Raw genomic sequence first — 24,750 nt, forward strand, 5'->3', positions numbered from 1 at the left:
CCCGAATGTGGGTTAGGCAGGAATGAGCAAGGGTTGATCGAGTTGCCTAACCCAATCGACAATAAAAATTGATTCGGACTTGGTTATAGGCCATCGAGGGCAGATAAACGAAAGATAATAGTTGAGAGTGGAGAAAAGAGGATGGTCAAATTAGAAAATAGAGAGCTTGAAACTAGAAGGATCCCCTTATGTGATCTCCTACAAAGCTTTTAAAGTGCAACATATGAGTTTACAAATCCAGTGGCTGCTACTAAGGAAGACATCCCTGAAGATGGGCATGTCAATTTTGTTCGTGCTTGCTTGCCGAATACAAAGATCGACAACTGGGAGATCATTGAGCTTCCTATGATTTTAGATCCAAAATTCAAGTAATTTGTAATGCTAATTCTATTGCTATGCCCAAGGCTTTAGGATATTTGTTTTTCTCAATTTTGTTTAGTTGAATCAGGCGTACATGTTTCCTTTTGATATTATCAATAAAATGCATTTTGAATTTTCTAATAAAAATTTTCTCCCTTTCTTATTCTTGAACCTTTCTCTATCTTCTTATCTTTTTGTTATTCCAAACTATAAATTGTGCAGACCTAATGATGATGTACTCAAAAGTAACAATGCTAATATTGCACTAAATAAAGTTGATTGTCTCATTAATCAAGCTAGAAATGACACCAAATATGAGCACGATCCTTTTCTTAAACTGCTAAGACTAGTAGAGCAAGAAACCAAAGATAGGATTAATTTTGACCTTAGAGAAGAGAAAAATGAAGTCAAAATCATCAATTTATTTAAAGAAAATGCACGCCATAAGTTGATAGAAGTTCTCTAAGAATATAAGGATATCTTTGCATGGTCGTACCAAGACATGTGATGAATCCACATTTTGTTAATATTTTAGTTATCTTTTCAATAGATTCTTAATAGAAAAATGAAGTTAGAAAATGTAAGTAACATAAAAATGTCAATTCTGTTATTAATTTCAATTTTCTTAATTTAGTTCAATTTACATAAGTTTTACAACTATCTTTTGTAATTTTGCTAATTAGAATAATTGTGTAGGAATTTTTGGGCAATTAATCCATGGGATTTAAGCCTTTAAGAGAAAATTGGGTGGAAGTAATCACTTCCAGCACCCAGAGTAACTACTCCAGTACACAGCCTCCAAAGGTCAAGTGGAAGTAATCACTTCTAGTATTGATCGTGAACACACCAGAGCCATTTCAAAGAGGCAAGGTTGCATGTGTTTACTTTCACCATTGATAGTGAACACTTAAGAGCCATTTCAGAGAGGCGAGGTTACACGTAATTACTATCACTAATCATAGTAATTATGTGCAAGCCTATTTTGCTAATGAAGCTGTGCATAATTACTCTCAGCATTCATAGTAATCACTTTAGTTAGGACAACACTATAGGAGATTTTCTGTGTAATTACTTTCTTTATTTAAAGTGATTACTCAGGAAGGCATTAACTTTACTATAAATAGATTCCTAATTAGAAGAGAAGGACCCTTTTGCCATTGTTTGTAATTTTCATTTTCTACACTCTTATAGGATTAGGGTAGGAGTTTTGAGTGGCTGCCCAAGAACTCCATTTTAAGGTTTTCATTTCTTTTCTTTTTCTCACTCTATTTTTCTGGTTTTCTGAATATCAAATGCTTGTATATGGATTACATCTTTATGGAAGGCTAAGTTTTGAGGATTAACTCCAAGTATGGTTTACAATGGTTCTTGAAGTTTAGGTTTGGTTTTTAATATGAATTTCCTCTTGCACAATTTTTAGTACCAAACATGGGAATAGAAGAAAATAAAAAGATTCCTGAGAAATTTACTTAGTAAACAAACATGGGTAACAAGTTAGGGTAGTTAGGTTAAACACTAGGACCAATGAGTCAAGGAATTGATCTTTGGTCAAATTAATGAAATTGCTTATCAATGAATCAGAACACTTGAGTGTTCAGAACTTAATCAAGTTGTGATTGAAATTTTGGTGAAATAGTCCTAACCACATTCCATATACTTTTACAATCTCAAATTTGTAATTCAGTTTTACTGCATTTTTACATTTTTCTGCATTTTATGATTTGGTTGATACTTATTCAAAACTTCTCCAGCATTCAATTAGTTCAAATGGTTATTGATTTGTGAAGTGATAACTGGAAGAATTAATCCTCGAGGATGATAATTGAGACTCAATTGAATTCTGAATCTTTTATAACTTGTTACAACTACACTAGTACACTAACTAGTTAGTGCTCTCTGAGTTTGTGACAAGTTTTTGATACCATTGCCGGAGATCAATTACTTCTACATCATTAGTAACAAAAGATAACTAGATCGAGCATTTATTTTTTGCTTTTTGTAGTATAAACTTTCTGTAATTGCAATATTTTTGTGTTCTGCATAATTCATTGATTTTGCACTTTGCTGTATTTTGTATAGTTAGTTTACATTACTTTTCTTTTTATGTTTTTACATGTTCTGCATAAATTCAGTTTGTGATTTACGTGCTTGATAATTTGTTTTTAACTTTGTTTTTCTCTGTTTGTCTTTGCGAGGTAAGAATAAAAACAAAGTTGTTCTTGTATTTGGTGGTGGATGGTTTTCTTGATTGCACAAACTGATGAGAGTAAAACACCACAAGGCTCACACTCATTTCCTGACTTAAAGTCTTAACAATGCTTTTGCTAAAAAGGACCGGGTCAGCACACGTTATATGCGTATTGCTGCGGTTAACCAACAACTATCTATGCTAAGGAAAACCTCAAGAGATCCTAAGAGCAATATTTGGTTGAGATAAGGACTCAAAAATATTAATGGTAATAATAGAATGAAATCATCATATTAATGAATGTTATGTATGTAGCAAATTGTTGTGGAATGTACTTGTTATTTCTAGTTTGTTAATGTGTTATTTATTCATGTGTGACTTGAATGTAATCTTGTTCATGTATGGTATGAAAATAGGCTCATTCTTACTAAAATGTTTTAGGGAAGTAGGATGACCCCTCCACCGATAACCTTTAGAGTAGAGGGAACATTGTATAATACATTACACTTTTTGGTTTAATGAGTGGGAACAACTTTGTCCCTATAGTTTTATTATAGATATTTATAATTGATGAATTCACATGTTATTGGATTTTTACTTGTCTTTTTAGTGTTCCTTGATAGAAAAAGTAGACTTAGGAAGTGTAAATAACATAAAAACAAAATTTTGGTCAAATATCATGGGTTTCTTAATTTTTGGTTAATTTATATTAAATTACACAGATATAATTTGCAGTTTTAATCATTTGAATAATTGTGTAGGAATTTCTAGGATTATTCTATGGATTTTTAGCCTTTGAGAAATTTTGAGTTGAAAGTGACCACTTTCAGAAGTGATAGTGGACACTACAAAGACCCTAGTTTCTAAGAGGACCTGTGCGTAGACACTTTGGTTCCATAGTGGACACTCCAGAGAAAGTTAATTTCACCCAGACTTGCGCGTAGCTAATATGAACCCAAAGTGAACACTCCAGAGAGGGTCAACAGCAAGGGAGACCTGCGTATAGCCACTATGAAACCATAGTAGCTACTATGGGAGGCTGGGCATAGCTACTATGAAATAGTAGCTACTATGGACGACGACCACTTCACTATAAATGGATTTTTGGAAATTAGGGTTAGAGAACTTTTGCGTAACCTTTTCCTTAAGATATTTTAGGGTTTTTAGGATACTTTTGGAGAGCCTAGGTTGGCCTTGGGTGACAGCCAACGGTCCAACCTAGGGTTTGAATTCCATTTCTTCTTCACTTTTCTTTAATTTTTCATCTTGATGTTATTGATTTCTCTTTACTTTCATTTTGTAATTGTGAGGCCCATCCTCATGGAGGGCTAAACTTTTTTGTAATCTTTAGTGAGTTCATATAGATTCTTGAATTCCTTGACTTTTGAATGTTAATATAATTCCTTTTCTTTCATGAATTTCTTCTTCCTAATCTCTTGAATTGAGTTAATGGTTGAATAAGGGGGACATTGCTTAATTAACCCTAATTTGTTTTAATGAGATTTTAAACTTGAATTGCTTAATTCTGGGTTTATTTCTAAGGTTACGTAATCTTGGGATGAGAGATTGGAGTTCATCGAATTGCTTAATTCGTATGGAAACATAAGGTTAATTTTTGCTTGTTAAATTAACCTAATTCTGGGAGGAGAGGAAGAGTATTAAATCTTGAGAGGAATAGGGATAGAGTCTACATGAATGAACTAGGGGTTACTACATTTTATTGATTGAACTTTATAATTTTGTTTCTTGATCTTTATATTGAACGTGAAATCACAAAACTCCCTTTTTTTACTTGCTTTCTGAATACACTGAACACCATATGTTTGATATTTGGTCACTCATCCAATGATTCATGGGAGACGATCTAGGTTAGCACCCTAGTATTACATTAATTTCTGTTTATATTTTGATAAGGATTCGCGACAAATCTCTTTTCATCAATAAAGAACCTAGTAATGTATAGACCTTAGAAATGAATATAAAATATAATATTCTTTTCGAGTACCTTGTCAGTCGTAGAATTCTCCATTCTCTCAACCTGTACATGTACTGAGGAATGGTTTGGACGCGGCAAACTACTTGTATACTTTCCTTGATCATGATCATCTCGGAAGCCCACTCGGTTCACCTTTCACCTAGTGACTGGTATTGAAGTAGTGGCAGACATTAGTGATTTCTATCTCAACGAGGATGAGGACTTGCACCAGAAGAGTTGGCAGATATAAAGAGTTAGTTTAAAGATGACTACTAGGATTGTCCATAGTCTTTTCGTGTGGAAACCACTACTTACTAGGACTTACATTATTTTGTTTTTTTTGTAAATTTAGAACTTGGATCCTAATGTATTTTTGGCATATGATTTGTTAATTGTTACTCTTACATATTAATGACAGTTAGTATACATGTATTTTATTCTAGACTTAGCACAAATTTATTTATTTCTTATTATTTTTATACTTGTTCATTCTATAGACTGAGTAATAAAAAGGGAATTTTAAGTTTTACCAAAATTTGCATTATGAATATCAGTAAATTTACATAACTCTTTCTCCTTTAATGAAATATTTCACAAATGCTATAATGAAATAAGGACATTACAATATTAATTATATTAATTTTCAAAAATTTCAATATTTATTTTAAAAAATTTATAACCATTTTAGTTTTAAAAATCTTTATTGTAATATTATCTTTGTCAATGTTATTTCATAAATAATTTACTAAATAAATTATTATGATAATTGTAAAAAAATTGTCTTTTGTAGTTCATCTTAAATTATTTTTGTTGTTTTCTTTAGAAATTATTGTTTTCTTATTTTTATTTTTTTTGGAATATTTATATTATTATTACTACTGTCGCAACCGGGCAGTCGCAACGGTACGATGAAAAACGTTTTCATGATAATCAGAGGAGTCGCCACCAAAGTTTATTTCAAGAAAAACCTTAGAAAAACTTTTTAAAATAATAGTCTTTGAAACGAAAAGCGAGTTCGAGAGTCATTTACGTGTAGGGAAGGTATTAGCACCCTACAACATCCGTTTAAAAATAGTTACCTAAAATTAATTGTGCAAATTCATTCTAATTTTGAAAAAAACATTTATTTAACCCCTAAACATTAATTATTTTATTTTAGAAGAAGAAATATTATTTATTGAAATATTATTTGGGTTATTTTAAAAATTATTTTGACTTGACGGGTTCGGTTCTTGCTCCTAAACATTAATTATCCCCGGGTGCAATGGAGAACTCAAAGCCACGTAGTTATATCTAAAAAGTTATGAGATTGGTTAATTAAAATTAAGTTCAGTAAGGAAAATTTATTTTGAGATTAAAATTATTTTCATAAAATTATAATATTTAGGATACAAGATAACGCGGTTATACATGTACCCTACAAGAAACAATACAGAAAGTGACGAAAAATCACACAACTATATTGCAAATCGTTAAGAAATATTTTATTTGTAAATGAAGTATTTGAATTTTAATTTTAATTATGATTAATATTGAAATAAATTTAAGATAGCGTAAGCTATACATAAACCTCTTATAATTTATTAGACTATCGAAGACAATGTAAATTACACATCGATATTATAGAAATTTATAAAATGAAGAAATTATAGTAATTTAATTTATCCAAATTTGAAATATGACTTGAGAAAATTTAAAATATGAACTTAATTCTATTTTAATAAAAAATAATTTTATTTGAATTGATTAAAGAAGATACTCATTTAATAAAAACATTAAAAATTTTATTTGATAAATTTATATTATGTAAAATCTAAGGTAACGTTGGTACACATAGATTTTGACAATTTATAACGCATAAAGGTAGAGTCGCTACACATTAGCATTATAAATTGTTTCTTAATAAAATAATTTAGGTTTAAATTAGTTGGTTGATTTGTAAGTTAGTATTTAGAAGAGAAATACATCTTGCATTATTATTAAAGTGGTTAACTAATTAATTAATGACAATATATGATAAACTAATATTGTATAAAGTCTTGGTAACGTAGGTACACATAGACTTTATCAACATGACGATAGAGAAGTTATATGTTAGTATTATAAATTAATACAATTATATTATTATTTATTAATTAATTATACAAAAAAAAATAAGTAATTTAGTATTCACAATATAAGATAAAGTAATCATAAATATAAAATTAAATCGCATTAATATGATACAAATATACAATAAATAAAATAAAAGATAACAATCCTAAAAAGTATGATATAAATAATGAAATATAGAAAAAAAAATTTATTGTTAATGTTAAAATGAGATAAAAAAAACTAACTCAAATATGATATTATAAAGTAAATGGTATCAAGAGATTTTAAATAAATAAAATAAAATAAAATAATTTAAATAAGGCTAACATAAAAAAAATAAAAATAAATAATAAGAACTCATTCATTAAATAAATTAATAATTATTATAATAACAAATAATAATGATGATGAATAAATAAATAAAACTAAAAATTAAGAAATTGTATGTTGAACTAAATAATAATAATAAAAAAAAATTCAGACAAAAAAATAATAAAAAAAAGGGTAAAATGGTCCGAAATTAAAAATTTTTAGATTTGAGAGGGAAGGACTTTAGGGTTAGGGGTGTGCTTTTCTCCAAGAAAAACAAAAAAGGTTAAGGAAGGGTGGAGGTGAGATTAATGGAGGCCATGGTTTTGAGTGGTAAAGGTTAGTGAGAGTAAAAGGAAAAGGAATGAGAAAAGGTAGGAAAAGAGTTTTTTATGGTGAGTTTTATGTTTGTGGATGATGATAGATGGAGAAATGGGTGGAGAGGTGGTGAGACATGGATGTTTGAAGTGGTGGTTTGAAACTTTTTTCTTGTCATTTGGGATTGATTTGATATAGGAAATGTTTATTCAAAATATAAATATGTATGAAGAAGAAAAATGTATAAAATGTATGATGAAGCTTACTTGATGTTCTTGAAAATTTTTGCTTGCCTCTTGTTCTTCCTCCTTTCCACTAACCTTCCTTTCTCTATATTTTCTCTTTTTCTCTCCAAGTTTAAGAATGCCACCTCTCAAAAAAAATTTTACCCCCTTGATCCATGATTCTTTTTTCTTTTATTGCTAGGGTTTTCACAAAAGGCCAAAAATTCTGAATTTTTTCCTTTTTATGTATAAAGTAGCATTGGTTCAAGAGAGTTTGATTATTTGTCATATTCTATTTTCCTTTTAAAAATTAATTCTAAAATTTTCCTATTTTATTAAGACAAATTTTTGTTTTTTTCTTTGAAACCTTTTAATTCCATTCTTCTTTTGTAATATTAGGATTCAGATTTTTTTTTAAATAAAAAATTTTAAATCAAAATTTGGTTTTTACAGTTGCCCCTCTTTACTCAGTTTTTTTTATCAAAAATATGTATGAACAAGTTTCATATTAGAGTGATAAAAATTGAGTAAAGAAGTGAACTAATTTTGGTTTAAAAAAGATAAAATACATAAAAAGAAAAATACATAAAAAGAAAAAGTTAACATCAAAAACTATCAGAGAAACCATGATTTTTGATGGTTTGTGCTTAACAACAAATAACAAGAATTATGAGACAACATTAAGTTTTGACTAAAAACCAAGGTTGCTAGGCAGATAATGGGCTTTAGCCAAAAATAAAAGTTACACGTGAAGTAAATCAGGTTCTAAACTTTTGACAATAAAGTAAAAAGAACCAGTCAGGTTCTGGAGTTTGACAAAAAAGTGACACGTGCTAGTCAGGTGCTGAGTTTTTTTGAGAGAAAAGTGAAATGTGTCATTTAGGTTTTGGGCTTTGACAGAAAAGTAAAATGTGTCAATCAGGTTCTGGGCTTTGACAGAGAAGGAAAAAGTGTGCCAGCCAGGTTCTGGGCATTGACAGAAAAGTGAAAAATGTCAATCTGGGCTTTGACAAAAAGTAAAATGTGCCAGTCAGGTTCTGAGCTTTGACAGAGAAGGAAAAAGTGCTAGTTAGATTTTGGGCTTTGACAGAAAATAAAATGTGCGAAAGATGTTGTCAAGTTTTAGGCTTCGACAAAAACATAAAGGGACCAGGACAAGAAAGGTAAAAACAAAGACAGAAAAAAAAATAAAAAAAAATAAAAATAAAAGGTTGATCATGTTCTGGATTGCAAAAGAAAATAAAAGGACAGTCATGCTCTGAACTTTAACAGTAAAAGTAAGACAGAAAAATAAAGACATCAATCAGCTTCTGAATTTTGATGAAAAGTAAAGAACTCAGTTAGATTGTAGTCTTGGACTGAACATAAAGGTTGTAAAACAGATAATGAATTTAAATTAAACTTCAAAAGGTGATAATAGATAAAAACAAATGCATGCTAATGTAATGATGGGATTGCATAAACTGGATGAATGTTATCACTTAGAGTGAAGTTATTGAATGATGAAGTCAATGCTATTATGAGACTTATTAAATCAAAACAAACTCTCTATCCTTTTTTTTTGGGGGGAGGGGGATAGTAATCTTTCAACCTTATTGGAACATGCACCTCAAGGTTCATGAATGAGTATGCTCTTTGGTCAGGATCAATTCTTTCATAAGATCTGAACTGGGTGAGACATGAATCGAATTATATTGCCATTTATTTTTGAATTGTCATAAGGAGACAACTTCTTCTGTCATGCTAAACTTATTAGGAGATTCATCAAACTTACTGTGTGAATTTTTTAAGCTTCCAATTGTAATCATATTTTCTTATTACCCTTTTAACAATTTGCATGTTTCCTTTTAGTATATAATTATTGAAATGACAATAAAAATGTTGGTTAATGCTGTTGAAGAAGTTGAGTAAACAAAGTGGTGTATATAAGCTGAATGGAAGATGACAAAAGTCAGGGATAAATATTTTTGGAAAGTAGGATGACTGTAATAAAGAAATGGTGAATTTACAAAGAGGACTTACAACATAATAGAAAAACAAATACATCAAACAAAGGATCAGAATGACTACAAGAATAACGAAGTATTATGCCGATTAAGTGACGTCTTCCAGATGAACAGTGATAATCTCCCATGTAAGTTGATCATCCATTAACAAGACTGCCAAAATAAAATTGCCCCAGTATGGTATTTTGAATCCATCTTCCGTTTGATTCAACTTTAACCTCTCAAAATTGCCCCAGTTTAGTATTCCAGTCGATCATATTTCTCAATTTGAAGCCCTTTCTTGCGACTGAAGTTAGTGCCCCTCTAAACTGCCCTTTCAGGTTTTCAGTTCAGTGTAGTATTTATTTGACCTTAATTTTTGTCTGAGCCGCTCTTTCGAGTTTTCAACTCACCAGGTCGCTTTAACTTTTGCCTAGGTTGCCCTTTCAGGTTTTCAACCTAGCGAGCTGTTTTCTTCTTTTTTTCTTTTTTTTAATTATTTTTTCTCCTTTTTTAATTATTTTTTTTAAGCATAGTATTTTTTTACAGCATCAGAATTGATGGGGTTTGGAAGATCTTGTCCATCCATGTTTGTGAGGATTAGAGCCCCTCCTGAGAAAGCCTTTTTCACCACATATGGTCCTTCATAATTCGGGGACCACTTGCCACGATAATCTTTATGCGTTGGCAAAATCCTTTTAAGCACTATATCTCCCTCACTGAATTCTCTTGGGCGAACCTTTTTATCAAAAGCCTTCTTCATCCTTCTCTGGTATAGTTGACCGTGACATAACGCATTCAACCATTTTCCTTCAATGAGATTCAATTGATCAAAACGAGATTGCACCCATTCTGCTTCCTCCAATTTGGTCTCCATCATTACCCTTAAAGAGGGAATTTCGACTTCAATTCTTCCATTCCATATACCAAAGAGTATGGAGTTGCCCCGGTTGAAGTACGAACTGAAGTTCGGTATCCATGCAAGGCAAATGGCAGCATTTCATGCCAATCCCTGTATGTCACTACCATCTTTTGGATGATCTTCTTAATATTTTTATTGGTGCTTCAACTGCTCCATTCATCTTTGGGCGATAGGGAGAGGAATTATGATGTCGAATCTTGAAATTGTCACACAATTCTTTCATCATTTTGTTGTTTAAATTAGTGCCATTGTCTGTTATCAACTTGCTTGAGAGGCCATACCGACAGATCAAATCCTTTTTAATGAATCTCACCACCACATTTCGGGTCACACTAGCATATGAAGCAGCCTCAACCCATTTTGTGAAATAATCAATAGCAACTAGAATGAAGCGGTGACCATTAGAGGCTTTAGGTTCAATGGGTCCAATAACATCAATTCCCCACATTGAAAAAGGCCAAGGCGATGATAAGACATTCAAACTTGTTGGGGGAACATTAATATTGTCAGCATATGTCTGGCATTTATGACATGTCTTCACATAACGAAAGCAATCGGCCTCCATTGTCAACCAATAATATCCAGCCCTTAGAATCTTCTTTGCCATGGCATGTCCATTGGCATGGGTCCCAAATGAACCTTCATGAATCTCTTCCATGATCTTTCGTGCTTCTGAAGCATCCACACATCTAAGTAGAACCATATTATGATTCCTTTTATAGAGCACGTCTCCATTCAGAAAGAAACTTATTGCTAACCTCCTCAATGTCCTTTTGTCATTTTCAACAGCATTTAATGGGTATTCATGGTATTTGAGGAAATTTTTACTGTCATTATACCAGGGTTTACCATCAGATTCTTCTTCAACCTTTTGACAATAGGCAGGATGATCAAGTTGTTGCATCTTTATGAATGGCATGTCTTCCTTTTGACTCACTACAAACATTGATGACAAAGTGGCTAAAGCATCGGCTAATTGATTCTCCTCACGAGGAATATGTTGGAAAGTAATTTTGTCGAAATACTCCACCAATTCCCTGATATAGGCTTGATAAGGGATCAATTTGGCATCTCGGGTTTCCCATTCACCTTTCAACTGGTGAATAACCAAAGCTGAGTCACCATATACCATGAGAATTTTAATCTTTGACCTTATAGCTGCTTGAATTCCCATAGCACATGCTTCATATTCAGCTACATTATTCGTACAATCAAATGATAATCTAGCTGTGACTGGGATATATTGCCTCTCTGCGGAAATCAGTATAGCACCAATCCCGTGTCCAAGTGCATTAGAAGCACCATCAAACATCATGACCCATTCGTCTTTTGCTGAAAATTCTTTCTCATTAAACAGCGCCATTATATTTTCATCAGGAAATTCGTACTGTATTGACTGATAATCATTCACCGGTTGATGAGCTAGGAAATCTGCGAGAGCACTGCCTTTGATTGCCTTTTGAGTAACATACAAAATATCATATTCTGACAATAGGACCTGCCAACGAGCAATCCTTCCAGTAAGGGCTGGTTTCTCAAAAATGTATTTGATTGGGTCCATTTTTGACACCAACCAAGTCGTGTGACTCAACATATATTGCCTTAATCTATGAGCTGCCCAAGCCAAGGCACAACAGGTTCGCTCCAACAAAGAGTATCTATGTTTATAATTAGTGAATTTTTTGCTCAAGTAATAAATGGCGTGCTCTTTCCGACCCAATTCATCATGTTGACCTAAAACACATCCCATGGATCCTTCTAACACTGTCAAATACATAATGAGCGGCCTCCCTGACACTGGCGGCAATAGTATCGGGGGATTTTGTAAATACTGCTTTATCTTCTCAAAAACTTCTTGACAGTCTTCATTCCATTCCATTGGCTGATTTTTCCGTAGCAACTTAAAAATTGGTTCACAAGTGGCAGTTAGTTGGCATATGAATCGAGCAATATAATTCAGTCTCCCCAAAAATCCATGAACTTCCTTTTCAGTGCGAGGAGGCGGCATTTCCATGATTGCTTTTGCCTTGTCAGGATCAACCTCTATTCCCTTTTGACTGACTATGAATCCCAACAACTTGCCTGATTTTACCCCAAAGGTACATTTGGCAGGGTTTAACCGCAATTTGAATTTTCTCAATCGCTCAAACAATTTGTGTAAATTTACAACATGGTCTTCTTCAGTCATTGATTTGGCAATCATATCATCCACATATACTTCAACCTCCTTATGTATCATATCATGAAATAATGTCACCATCGCCCTTTGATATGTTGCCCCGACATTTTTCAAACCAAAAGGCATGACCTTGTAGCAAAAGGTGCCCCAAGGTGTAATGAATGTGGTTTTCTCCATATCCTCTTCAGCCATTTTGATCTGATTATAACCCGAGTAACCATCTATAAAAGAGAAAAATGAATGTTGAGCTGTATTATCTACTAGCATATCAATGTGAGGCAATGGAAAATCATCTTTAGGGCTGGCTCTATTTAGATCCCGATAGTCAACACACATCCAAACCTTTCCATCTTTCTTGGGAACTGGCACAATGTTAGCAACCCATTGAGGGTATTTAGCAACAGCAAGAAAACGTGCATCAAATTGCTTCTTGACCTCCTCCCTAATCTTCAATGACATCTCAGGCTTCATTCTCCTTAATTTCTGCTTAACCGGAAAACACTTTGGTTTTAGTGGCAATTTATGCTCGACTATGTCAACATCTAGACCTGGCATATCTTGACAAGACCATGCAAAGACGTCATTATAATCATGCAAGAGTTTAATCAACTTGTCACGCTCTTGTTTTTTCATGAGGGTGCCTATTTTGATTTCTCTCTTATTATCTTCAGTTCCTAAATTAATTGTCTCAGTGGGTTCATCATGAGGTTGGATCTCTTTCACTTCTTGATCGATCAATCTTAGAAATTCTGAGGGTAAATCAACATCACTATCATCTTCGACAGCTTGATTAATGGGACAATCAAAATTAGTGGATGAGATATTAGCACTATTACTTTCAGACATGTCACTTTCGAATCTGCATTGTGCGAGAGTTGAGACAAAAAGAAAATAAACGACAAGATTCAACTGATAAAGAAAAAGACACGAAAGATTACTGAGAATTCAAATTGCATTTCATTTAAATATACTTAAAAGGAAACATGTGTCCCAATTTACAAAACAAACTGATATTTCAAATTACAAAAAGAAATCATATATCAGCGTTTTCAAAAAGTAATGATATCCTAAAGCTTTGGAACAAAACAATAGGATTAACTTCAATGATTACTTTGAATAGCTATTAAAAATCACAGGTAACTCGATGATCTCCCAATTGCCAACTTCTGTGTTTGGCGGACAAGTGCAGACTAGGTCCACAACCTCTTCTTCAGGTGTATCCACATCAGCAGCAGCCACTGAGTCTTGAAACTCAAATCCAGCACTATAGAAGCTTTTCAGGAGATCACAAATGGGGAGCCCTTCAGTCTTGGGCTCCCTACCTTCCAACCTGGCTAATCTTCTTTCTTTCTTTTCCTCCATGACTCTCCTCTTATCAGCTTTAGTGGGCGTGTATCCTAACCCAAATCTATCCTTATTCTCATGGAGCTATAACCAGTTTGCTGCTTTCGTGATGGTTTGTCCTAACACGTATCCATACTGACAACCTCCGTCGAGCATGACTTTAGCAGTCATTATGGATGTATTAGACAATCGAGGCTTTAAGATTGGAGCTCCCTCTCCAACATAAGTAGCATTTGCAATCTCTAAAGCCTGAAAAGAGGTCTCTAGAGCTTCTTCAGCGGCTTCAATATAAGCTGTGGATGAAGGTTTGCTCACTAACATATCTTCTTCACCAGAGATAATCACCAACTTATTATCAATGATAACTTTAGTTTCTGATGCAATGTGGATGGTACAACTCCAGCAGAATGAATCCAAGGCCTCCCCAAAAGACAGCTGTAACCTGGTGCAATGTCCATTACTTGAAACAAAATATGAAAGGTGCAAGGACCAATTTGAATTGGAATTTCAATTTCTCCAATGACCTCTCTCCTTGTTCCATCAAAAGCTCTTACTATCATGGCACTGGGTTTCATATGCGACCCATCATAAGGTAATTTTGACAATGTTGCTTTTGGCATCACATTCAGAGAAGACCCATTGTCAATAAGCACTCTAGCAATAATGTGATCTCGACATTTCACAGAAATATGCAGTGCTTTATTGTGCCCCATTCCTTCGGCAGGTACTTCATCATCAGCGAAGGTCAGATAATTGTTTGAAACAATATTACCAACAATGCCTCCAAACTTGTCGGTAGTGATATCATGGTTGACATGAGCCTCATTCAACACTTTTAAAAGAGTCCTCCTATGTGGCTCAGAGTTCAACAACAATGATAAAAGAGATATTCGTGCTGGAGTTTTGTTTAATTGTTCCACAACTTGATATTCACTTTGTCGAATAAATTTCAAAAACTCACAAGCTTCTTCATTAGACACTGTCTTTTTTATTTCAGGCATTTTCTCTTCGTCAGCATCTTCAAACTCGCCCAATTTGGCTTTCCCTTTTGAGGATCTCTCTATCTCTTTTGCTCCCTCTTTTCTCAGCTCCTCAGGTGTATAAATACGACCACTGCGGGTCATCCCACCAACACCAACAATGTTTGAGACGGCGAGAGTATCAGAATTGACACCTTGTGTTTGATTTTCCTTAAAATTGCCGATATAAACCTTTGCATCATACTTCCATGGTACTGCTTTGTTGTCCTTGTAAGGGAATGGAGTCGGTACTTGTATAGTGATGGGTCTAGGTCCATTGGTAGTTGGGGTATCCACATACTTGGTGTAATGAATGACCAAAGGTTTCGGGAAAGTTAGTGATTGTTCATCAACAGTCAAAACTTCATTTTTCTCTTTAAGGTGCCCGATTTGGACCAAATGCTTGTCCATCAGGGTTTGCAGAACATGTTTGAATTCTTCACAATCTTCAATGGAGTGGTATGCATTAGGGTGCAAATCACACATATTTTCTTCATATACAAAACCCTTGATCATGTTAGCCTTGCACAGCTCATCAAAAATAACCTTAAGAGGAGTAGTAACCTCTTTAACTTTCCTCTTTAAAACATGTGCAGACTCTTCCTCGACGGCATTTACCGACAATCCTCCATGCCCAGGTAGGGGATTACTCCTAATGTTAGGATTATCCTCCTTGAAATTCAGCCATTTGGCATTAATTAAGTCTTGCACTTTGAACTTTAATGCCCTACAATTCTCTGTTGAATGACCAATGCCACCAGCATGATACTTGCACTTAGCATTTGGGTCATACCCTCTTGGATAGGGCGGTTCTACAGGTTTCATTGGACAGGGTACAACTAATGAACTTTGGAATAGGCGAGGTAGTAACTCAGTGTAGGACATGGGGATTGGGTCAAATTGAACTTGCTTCCTTTTCTGATTATTTTGGGGTCTTATTTGGTTGGGATTTGGATTTTGGTTCCAATGCTGAGGTGGTCTCATGGGTGGTGCTATGGGAAAAGTAGGAGGAGTAGGTTGGTAGGGTCGCGGCTGATAAGATTGGGGACTTGGATTCTGTGAAACAGCATTGACATATGGGTAAGACATTTGAGGGGCGGGAAATGTGGGTTGGAATTGAAAAGGTGCAGGGTTAGGTCTGATGAAAGGAACTTCTCTTGGGTGAAAGGCTATAGCATTAGTCTCTCCTTCCTTCTTTCTTCCTGGACCATTTGTAAATTTCTTCAAATTGGAGGGTCCGCCCGAATTGTGAAATATCTTACCACTCCTCATTCCTCCTTCCACTCTTTCTCCGATAATCACAATATCAGAGAAGTTTGACGAAACACTTCCAATCATCCTATCATAGAAAGGTGATTGGAGAGTATCAATAAACATAGCCACTATTTCTTTTTCAAACAAAGGGGGCTCCACTTAAGCTGCAACTTCTCTCCATCTCTGGGCGTATTCTTTAAAAGTCTCATCCTCCTTCTTTAACATATTCTGCAGTTGCAATCTATCAGGAGCCATATCAATGTTGTACTTATATTGCTTTAGGAAAGCATCAGCCAAGTCTTTCCAACTACGAATACGAGTACGCTCAAGATGCATATACCAAATCAAAGCTCCTCCAATCAAATTGTCTTCAAAAAAGTGAATTAGTAGCTTATCATCATGGGCATGTGATGCCATCTTCCTACAGTACATGATCAGATGACTCTTTGGGCATGTCGTTCCTTTGTACTTATCAAAATCAAGCACTTTGAATTTTGGAGGAACTATCACATCTGGGACCAAGCAAAGATCTGTGGCTTCTCCAATGCCATAGCTACTCCCCTCGATAGCTCTCAATCTTTCTTCCAATAGTTGTAATTTTTCTCTCGATTGGAAGTGCTCCTCTGAGTAATTGGGTTGGGATTCTTCTAAGGTCTTATGGGAATGGAATGGTGATATGGCTGGGTTTCCATCAAGGCTAGGATTAGTGATTTATGGTTGGTGGTGGATCGGTTGATTTGGGGTAGGTATAGTGTGGGGTATATGAGTTTCTTGAGGATGGGCATTTTGAGGGTAAGCATATGATGGGATGGATGTTTGGGTTGGTTGGATTTGTGGACCTGAAGGTTGTGCATGATTGGGTTGATTTAATGGTTGGCCAGTGTTTGGTGGGTTTGATGAATTCACTTTTTATTATATTTTTACTTGCCTTTTTGGTGCTCCTTAATAGAAAAAATGGACTTAGATAGTGCAAATAATATAGAAATCACATTTTGAGTAAATATCATAGGTTTATTAATTTTTGGTTAATTTGCATTTAATTACATAGATATAGATTGTAATTTTAATTATCTTAATAATTTTGCAGAGTCCCTAAGTTAATTTTGAGAAATCTTGGCCCTTGGATGAAAGTTGCCCCCAAAGTAGCCACTTTTAGGAGCAAAAGTGGCAACTACAGCAAGTCTGGGCATTAAAGGTTCTAAAGTAGCTACTATCAAGCCCAAAAGTGGCAACTCCAGAAGCTCCAGGGGCGCCAATTTTGAAGCATTCCTGCGCGTGGCCACTATTGGCTCTCATAGTAGCCACGCGCACCAAAGTAGCCACTTTCAGCACAAATAGTGGCAACTCCAGAGAAGTGGCAACCCTTCCATCCTGCGCGTGGACACTTTCAAGGCCCAAAGTGGACACTTTCAAAGGCAAAAGTGGACACTTTGGTGACATGTTATCCACTATAAATAGATTTTAGGAATTAGGGTACGGGACTTTTGACACTTTTCACAATTTTTCTTTGCCAAATTGGGATAATTTCTTACAACATTGGAGTCTTGGGTGACAGCCAAGGGTCCTCTATAGGTTTTAATTTCCAATTTCTCTTTTGATTTTTGTTGAATTTACATTAATGATGTTTACGTTCTTGCATTTCTTTCTCTCATTTGTGAAGCCCATCCATATGGAGGGCTAAACTTTCTTGTAATTCCTAGTCAATGCACATGAATCTTGAATTCTTGGGGTTAATTGCAATACAAATCTTTCTTTCCTTGAATTTATTAACCCCAATCTCTGAATGAAATGGAATTTGCATGAAGGGAACATTGCTTAATGAATCCTAATTTACCTAACGAAATTCTAAATCAAAATTGCTTAATTTTGATTAATCCTTGAGGTTGCTTAATCTTAGGGATAGAGATTGGAGCCCATTAAGATGCTTAATTTTAATTGGGATGTTAAAGTTAGTCTTCGCTTGTTAGATTAACTTAATTCAAGGAGAAGAAAGGGGATTATTGAATCATTTGAAAGAATAATGATGCAACTTATTGCTTGACTAGGGATTACTCATTTTAATTGATTGAATTTCATTAAATTTACATTTCATTCATGATTAAGATCCGGAAATTGACAAACCTCCCCCCAATTTACTTGCTTTAAAATACATGTTTACACTTGTTCGATGTATGTTCCAAACCAAAAATTCCTTGGAGAAGACCTAGGATAACACCCTAGTACTGCATTCATTTCTTTGCATATTTGATGAGGATTAACAACAATCTTTTGCATGACGAATAGCTAAATTCGTTTCATCAAATTGGCACCGTTGCCGGGGAGTTTTTGGTGCTGAACTTATGTTGAACATGCTTGGTACTCTATTTTTGTGTCTTGCATGTTAGTGTGTTTGTTTCATTTTGAGTTTTTGTGTTGTGTTGAAAGTCATACGAATTTAGTAGTCTGTTTCTGCATTGTTATTGCAAGATTTCCTGCATCATTTCTTTCATTCAAGTGCTGAAAATTTTCAATCACTCACTTTCAATTTTCTGCACTCATTTTGCTGCATATTTCTCTGTTTTTCTGCACTTTTTGCTGCATAATTCTGCAGAATTCTGCAGAGAAATTTTAAATTGTTCTTGTTATTTCATTTACTCAATTTGCTTTCAATTTAGTTAGTTGATATCTAGTGCATGACCCGATCAAACCCTGGAGATTTGTATCCATTAGACCAAGAGATTGATAGGAATTTTTATAGGAACCTTAGGACACATAGGGATCACTCTGAATCATTATCATCACCTACTGCATCTTTGCAATCTGTGACACCAAATTCTGCTTACTCTTCTCCATTTTGACTTAACTCTAGTTTTGGAGCAATGGCAGGTGACGAGAGGACTCTTAAGGAGCTCGCTGCACCGGATGTCACATACCAAACATTATGCATCCAATATCCAGATGTGGACGCTCCTTTTGTTTTGAAAACTGGATTAATTCACCTTCTACCTAAATTCCATGGTTTTGCAGGTGAAGACCCTCAAAAACACTTGAAGGAGTTTCACATTGTATGCTCCACCATGCGACCACAAGGTGTCCTAGAGGAGCATGTCAAATTGAAGGCCTTCCCTTTCTCATTAATGGACACTGCAAAGGACTGGTTGTACTACCTTCCACCAGGATCAATAACAAGTTGGGACAACCTCAAAAGACTCTTTCTAGAGAAGTTCTTTCCGGCCTCCCGAGCTGCATCCATAAGAAAGGAGATTTGTGGAATTAGGCAACTAGAAAGAGAAACTCTCTATAAATACTGGGAGAGGTTTAAAAGACTATGTGCCAGCTGCCCCCACCAACAAATTAACGATCAATTGCTGATCCAATACTTCTATGAGGGATTACACCCAATGGATAGGAGTATGATCGATGCAGCGAGTGGAGGAGCTTTGGTAGATAAGACCCCTGTGGCAGCCAGGAACTTGATAGAAAACATGGCTGCCAACTCCCAGCAATTTGCAACTAGACAAAATTCTTGTGTTACTAGAGGTGTGCATGAAGTTCAAGCTACAGAACCAAACAAGTTGGAGCACAAGATTGATGAGCTAGCCTCCATGGTAAAGCAATTAGCTGCAATGCAAAAGAGTGTTGTCTCTGCAACACCTCCACCATCAGTTCCAGCTACACTTTGTGGAATATGCTCAGCTGCAGATCATTATACAGACAGCTGCCCCACATTGCAGGAGTCAGATACTCCTGAAGGTAACCCCCAAGCCTATGCTGCAAATATTTACACTAACAAATTTCCTTTTCAGCAGCAGCAGCAACTACCAAACTGGGATCTTTCTTCAAACCAGTATAACCCGGGCTGGAGAAATCATCCAAACTTGAGGTGGGGAGGAAATTCCAACCAGCAAAATCAGCAAAGCAACAATTACCAAGCTGGTTAAGGTAGGCCACATCAACCACGCCAATGGAATGATCAACAACATGGGCAACAACCTCACCAACAGCAGCAAGCATCCTCATCCCAAGCCTCTTCTTGTCAGAAGAATGAGTCATCATTGGAGGAGCTTGTGAAGCAAATGGCCATGAGCAACATTAATTTTCAACAGCGAATAGAGGCCAGTATCAGAACAATTGAGAACCAGATGGGACAGTTGGCTTCTTCTATAAATCAAATTCAGTCCCAAGGTTCAGGCAACCTCCCAGCACAGACAGTCACAAACCCAAAGAATGTCAGTGCAATTACTTTGCGGTCTGGGAAGGTAATGCAAGAGCCTGAAATGCCTAGGGAGAAGGAGATCCCACGCCCCTTGGTTGATGAAAGGAAGGAAGAAAATGCACCCACCACTCAAAAAGTGGTAGAAAAAGCTGAAAGGGAAATTCCACCACCTTTCCCTCAAAGGGTTATGATTGCCAAACCAAGTAAGAAGGATGAGGAGAGTGACAAAGAAATCTTGGACACTTTCAGAAAGGTTGAGGTAAACATACCCTTGCTGGAAGCAATTAAACAAATACCCAAGTACGCCAAGTTCTTGAAAGATTTGTGTACACATAGAAGGCGTCTGAAGGGTAATGAGAGAGTCAACATGGGTAGGAATGTTTCTGCACTTTTTGAGAAACAAAGAACTACAATTCCTAAGAAGTGTAAAGACCCAGGGACATTTACTATTCCATGCATCATTGGTAATAATAGGATAGACAATGCAATGTTAGATCTAGGAGCATCCATTAATGTTATGCCATTGTCTATTTTTTCTTCTCTATCTCTTGGTCCCTTGCAGCCCACAGGTGTAGTAATTCAGTTGGCCAATAGAAGCACAACACATCCAGCCGGACTTGTCGAAGATGTGTTAGTGAAGGTAAATGACCTCATATTCCCAGCTGACTTCTACATCCTCGACATGCAAGAAGAAGAGTCACTCAAAAATTTTGCACCAATCATTTTGGGAAGATCGTTCTTGAAGACTGCAAGAACGAAGACTGATGTACATGCCGGTTCACTCACCATGGAATTTGGGGATAAGATCGTGCGCTTCAACATATTGGATGCCATGAAACATCCGATTGAAGAACATTCTGTCTTCCATATTGACGTATTTGATGCATTAGTGGATGAGAGCTAGACCAAAATTTTGAGAAACTCTTTTCTTAATTTTTCCCATTATGTAGATGCTTTTGTTTGTGAATCATATGAAAATTCTTTGTATGATACTTGTGCTGAAAATTCTGATTATTTGAATGAAAGTTCTAAAAGTTTTAGTGTTGATGAAGTTGATAATTCCATAGGGGTGGAATGTGAAGTATTGGATTTAGCAAATACAGTTGAATCTAACCCCTTTGATTTGAATGTTGCAGAAATTTTGTCAAATGAAAATGCTAAATCACTTCCCTCTATAGAGCAACCTCCCACATTGGAGTTAAAGCCTCTACCGGAGCATTTGAAATATGTCTATTTGGAACCAAATGAAAAGCTCCCAGTTATCATCTCCACCAAGCTTGATAGTGATCAAGAGGAGAAGTTGCTAGAAGTGATCAAAAAGCACAAAAGAGCCATTAGGTGGACACTTGCTGATATACCAGGAATTAGTCCCTCCATGTACATGCATAGAATTTTGTTGGAAGAAGATGCTAAACTGGTGAGACAACCTCAAAGAAGGGTGAATCCCATCATCCTAGATGTGGTGAAGAAGGAGGTCACCAAGTTGCTTCAAGCTGGGATCATATACCCAATCTCTGATAGCACTTGGGTTAGCCTTGTGCAAGTGGTCCCAAAGAAATCTGGACTTACAGTGGTCAGGAATGAGAAGAATGAAATGATACCTACCAGAGTCCAAAACAGCTGGAGAGTCTGCATAGACTACAGGCGGCTGAACCAGGCCACAAGGAAGGACCACTTTCCACTACCTTTCATTGATCAAATGCTTGAAAGATTGGCAGGTAAATCCCACTATTGCTTTCTAGATGGTTACTCTGGTTATTTTCAAATTTGTATTGCCCCTCAAGACTACGAGAAAACCACATTTACATGTCCCTTTGGCACCTTCGCTTATCGAAGAATGCCTTTTGGCCTATGTAATGCTCCTGGCACATTCCAGAGATGCATGTTCAGTATTTTTTCTGATTTAGTGGAGCATTGCATAGAGGTCTTCATGGATGATTTCACAGTTTATGGCACATCCTTTCATGCATGTTTAGTCAATTTAGAAAAAGTCTTGAAGAGGTGTATTGAAACTAACCTTGTACTTAACTTTGAGAAATGCCATTTCATGGTAGAGCAGGGTGTAGTTCTAGGACACATAATCTCTGAAAAAGGAATTGAGGTTGATCCTGCAAAATTGGATATTATTTCACAACTTCCTTACCCCTCATACGTGAGGGAGGTTCGTTTTTTTTTGGGCCATGCAGGATTTTACAGGAGGTTCATTCAGAATTTCTCTAAGATTGCAATTCCTCTTTCGAAGCTGCTGCAAAAAGATATTGAATTCGACTTTGATGAGGACTACAAGGAGGCTTTCAACTTCCTTAAAAAAGCCTTAACCACCACACCAATTATCCAACCTCCAGATTGGTCAATACCCTTTGAGCTGATGTGTGATGCCTCCAATTATGCAGTGGGAGCTGTCCTTGTACAGCGGGTTGGTAAGGTCCCTCATGTCATTTATTATGCTTCTAGGACCTTAGACACTGCACAATCCAATTACAACACAACCGAAAAGGAATTGTTGGCCATCGTGTTTGCATTAGATAAATTCAGATCATATCTGTTAGGATCAAAAGTTATGGTGTTCACTGATCATTCTGCTTTGAAGTTTTTGCTAAAAAAGACAGATTCTAAACCCAGGCTGATAAGGTGGATGCTCTTACTTCAAGAATTTGACTTGGAGATTAAAGATAGAAGTGGAGCACAAAACCTGGTAGCAAACCATTTAAGCAGAATAGAGGGAGTCCCTGAACTCATTCCCCTCAAGGATGATTTTCCTGATGAACAACTCTTAGAGTTGTGCACATCACATGTACCTTGGTATGCTGATTTGGTTAATTTTTTGGTTTTAGGAATTTTCCCTATAAATGCATCAAAAATTCAAAGGGACAAAATTAAGAGCGATGCCAAACATTATGTGTGAGACGACCCTTACTTATGGAAGTTCTGTAATGATCAAGTGATCAGAAGATGCGTCCCTGATGAAGAGATCCCATCCATATTGCAGTTTTGCCACAATTCGGTTGTGGGAGGACACCTTGGACCTCAAAGAACAACAAGAAAGGTGTTGGACTCAGGATTATACTGGCCCTCCATTTTTAAGGACTCTTGGCGAACATATTCTGTCTGTGAGAGCTGCCAGAGGTCAGGAGGAATGATCACCAAGAGGCAGGAAATGCCTCAGCAACCTATCCTATATTGTGACATCTTTGATGTCTGGGGTATTGACTTCATGGGTCCCTTTCCCTTTTCTTTTGGTTTCTTGTACATTTTACTTGCTGTTGACTATGTTTCAAAATGGGTAGAAGCTAAGGCTACCAAGACTAATGATGCTAGAGTTGTTGCAGAATTTGTCCGCTCCAACCTATTTTGCAGGTTTGGCATCCCACGTGCCATCATTAGTGACCAAGGGAGTCATTTTTGCAACAAGACAATGGTCCTGCTGAGAAAATATGGAGTTCTGCACAAAGTTTCCACAGCCTACCACCCGCAAACGAATGGCCAAGCAGAACTTTCCAACAGAGAAATAAAGAAAATACTTGAAAGAGTTGTACAACCCCACAGAAAAGATTGGAGTCGCAGGCTAGATGATGCCTTGTGGGCACACAAGACTGCATTCAAAGCACCCTTGGGCATGTCTCCTTACAGAATAATCTTTGGCAAGGCTTGCCATTTACCAGTGGAGATAGAGCACAAGGCATACTGGGCAGTGAAGGCTTGTAATATGCACTATGACTCAGCTGGAGAGCAAAGAAAGCTTCAATTGCAAGAGTTGGAAGAGTTACGTCTAGAGGCATATGAAAATTCCAGAATTTATAAGGAGAGAACCAAGAGGTACCATGACAAGTTGATAGCCAGGAAAGAATTTTGTGTTGGACAAAAGATGCTCTTGTTCAACTCCCGCCTCAAATTCATGCCTGGAAAGCTTCGCTCAAGGTGGATTGGTCCATTTATAGTCACACAAGTGTTTCCTAATGGTGCAGTGGAAATCAAGAGTGAATCCACTACCAAATGTTTCACAGTGAATGGACATCGCCTGAAGCATTTTTTAGAGAACTCAGTTCCTATGGAGGAGGTTGAAGAGATGGATGTGTATTCCCCTATCATTCCCTCCAACCAAGACCCTTGCCATGAGTAAATCACTTCGCACGTCAAGCTAATGACGTTAAAGAAGCGCTCTGTGAGAGGAAACTCACAAGTGAATAAGCAATTTTGTCTTTTCATTATTTCTCCTTTGCATTCTTTCAATTACATTTTTGTCTTCATTTGAGGTGTAATGAGCTAAGCAATTTCTGATATGCTTCAATTTTGTGTAAATAATTCTTTGTGGATGCACAATTTTGCAGGAATTCTAGCAGCAGCACCACTTTGGGTACTCATTCTTGCTAGGTGCAATTCATCC

The 24,750-nt window shown here is 35.9% G+C and overlaps 1 pseudogene; it reads right to left on the reverse strand.

The window, feature by feature from the left end:
• Positions 1-9,979: 9,979 nt before the first annotated feature.
• LOC113859489 lies at positions 9,980-17,025 on the reverse strand (annotated as a pseudogene).
• Between the last annotated feature and the right edge of the window lie 7,725 nt (positions 17,026-24,750).

This window comes from Abrus precatorius, unplaced genomic scaffold (assembly GCF_003935025.1).
Source record: "Abrus precatorius isolate BTA unplaced genomic scaffold, Abrus_2018 Scaffold2, whole genome shotgun sequence".
Lineage (NCBI taxonomy): Eukaryota > Viridiplantae > Streptophyta > Magnoliopsida > Fabales > Fabaceae > Abrus > Abrus precatorius.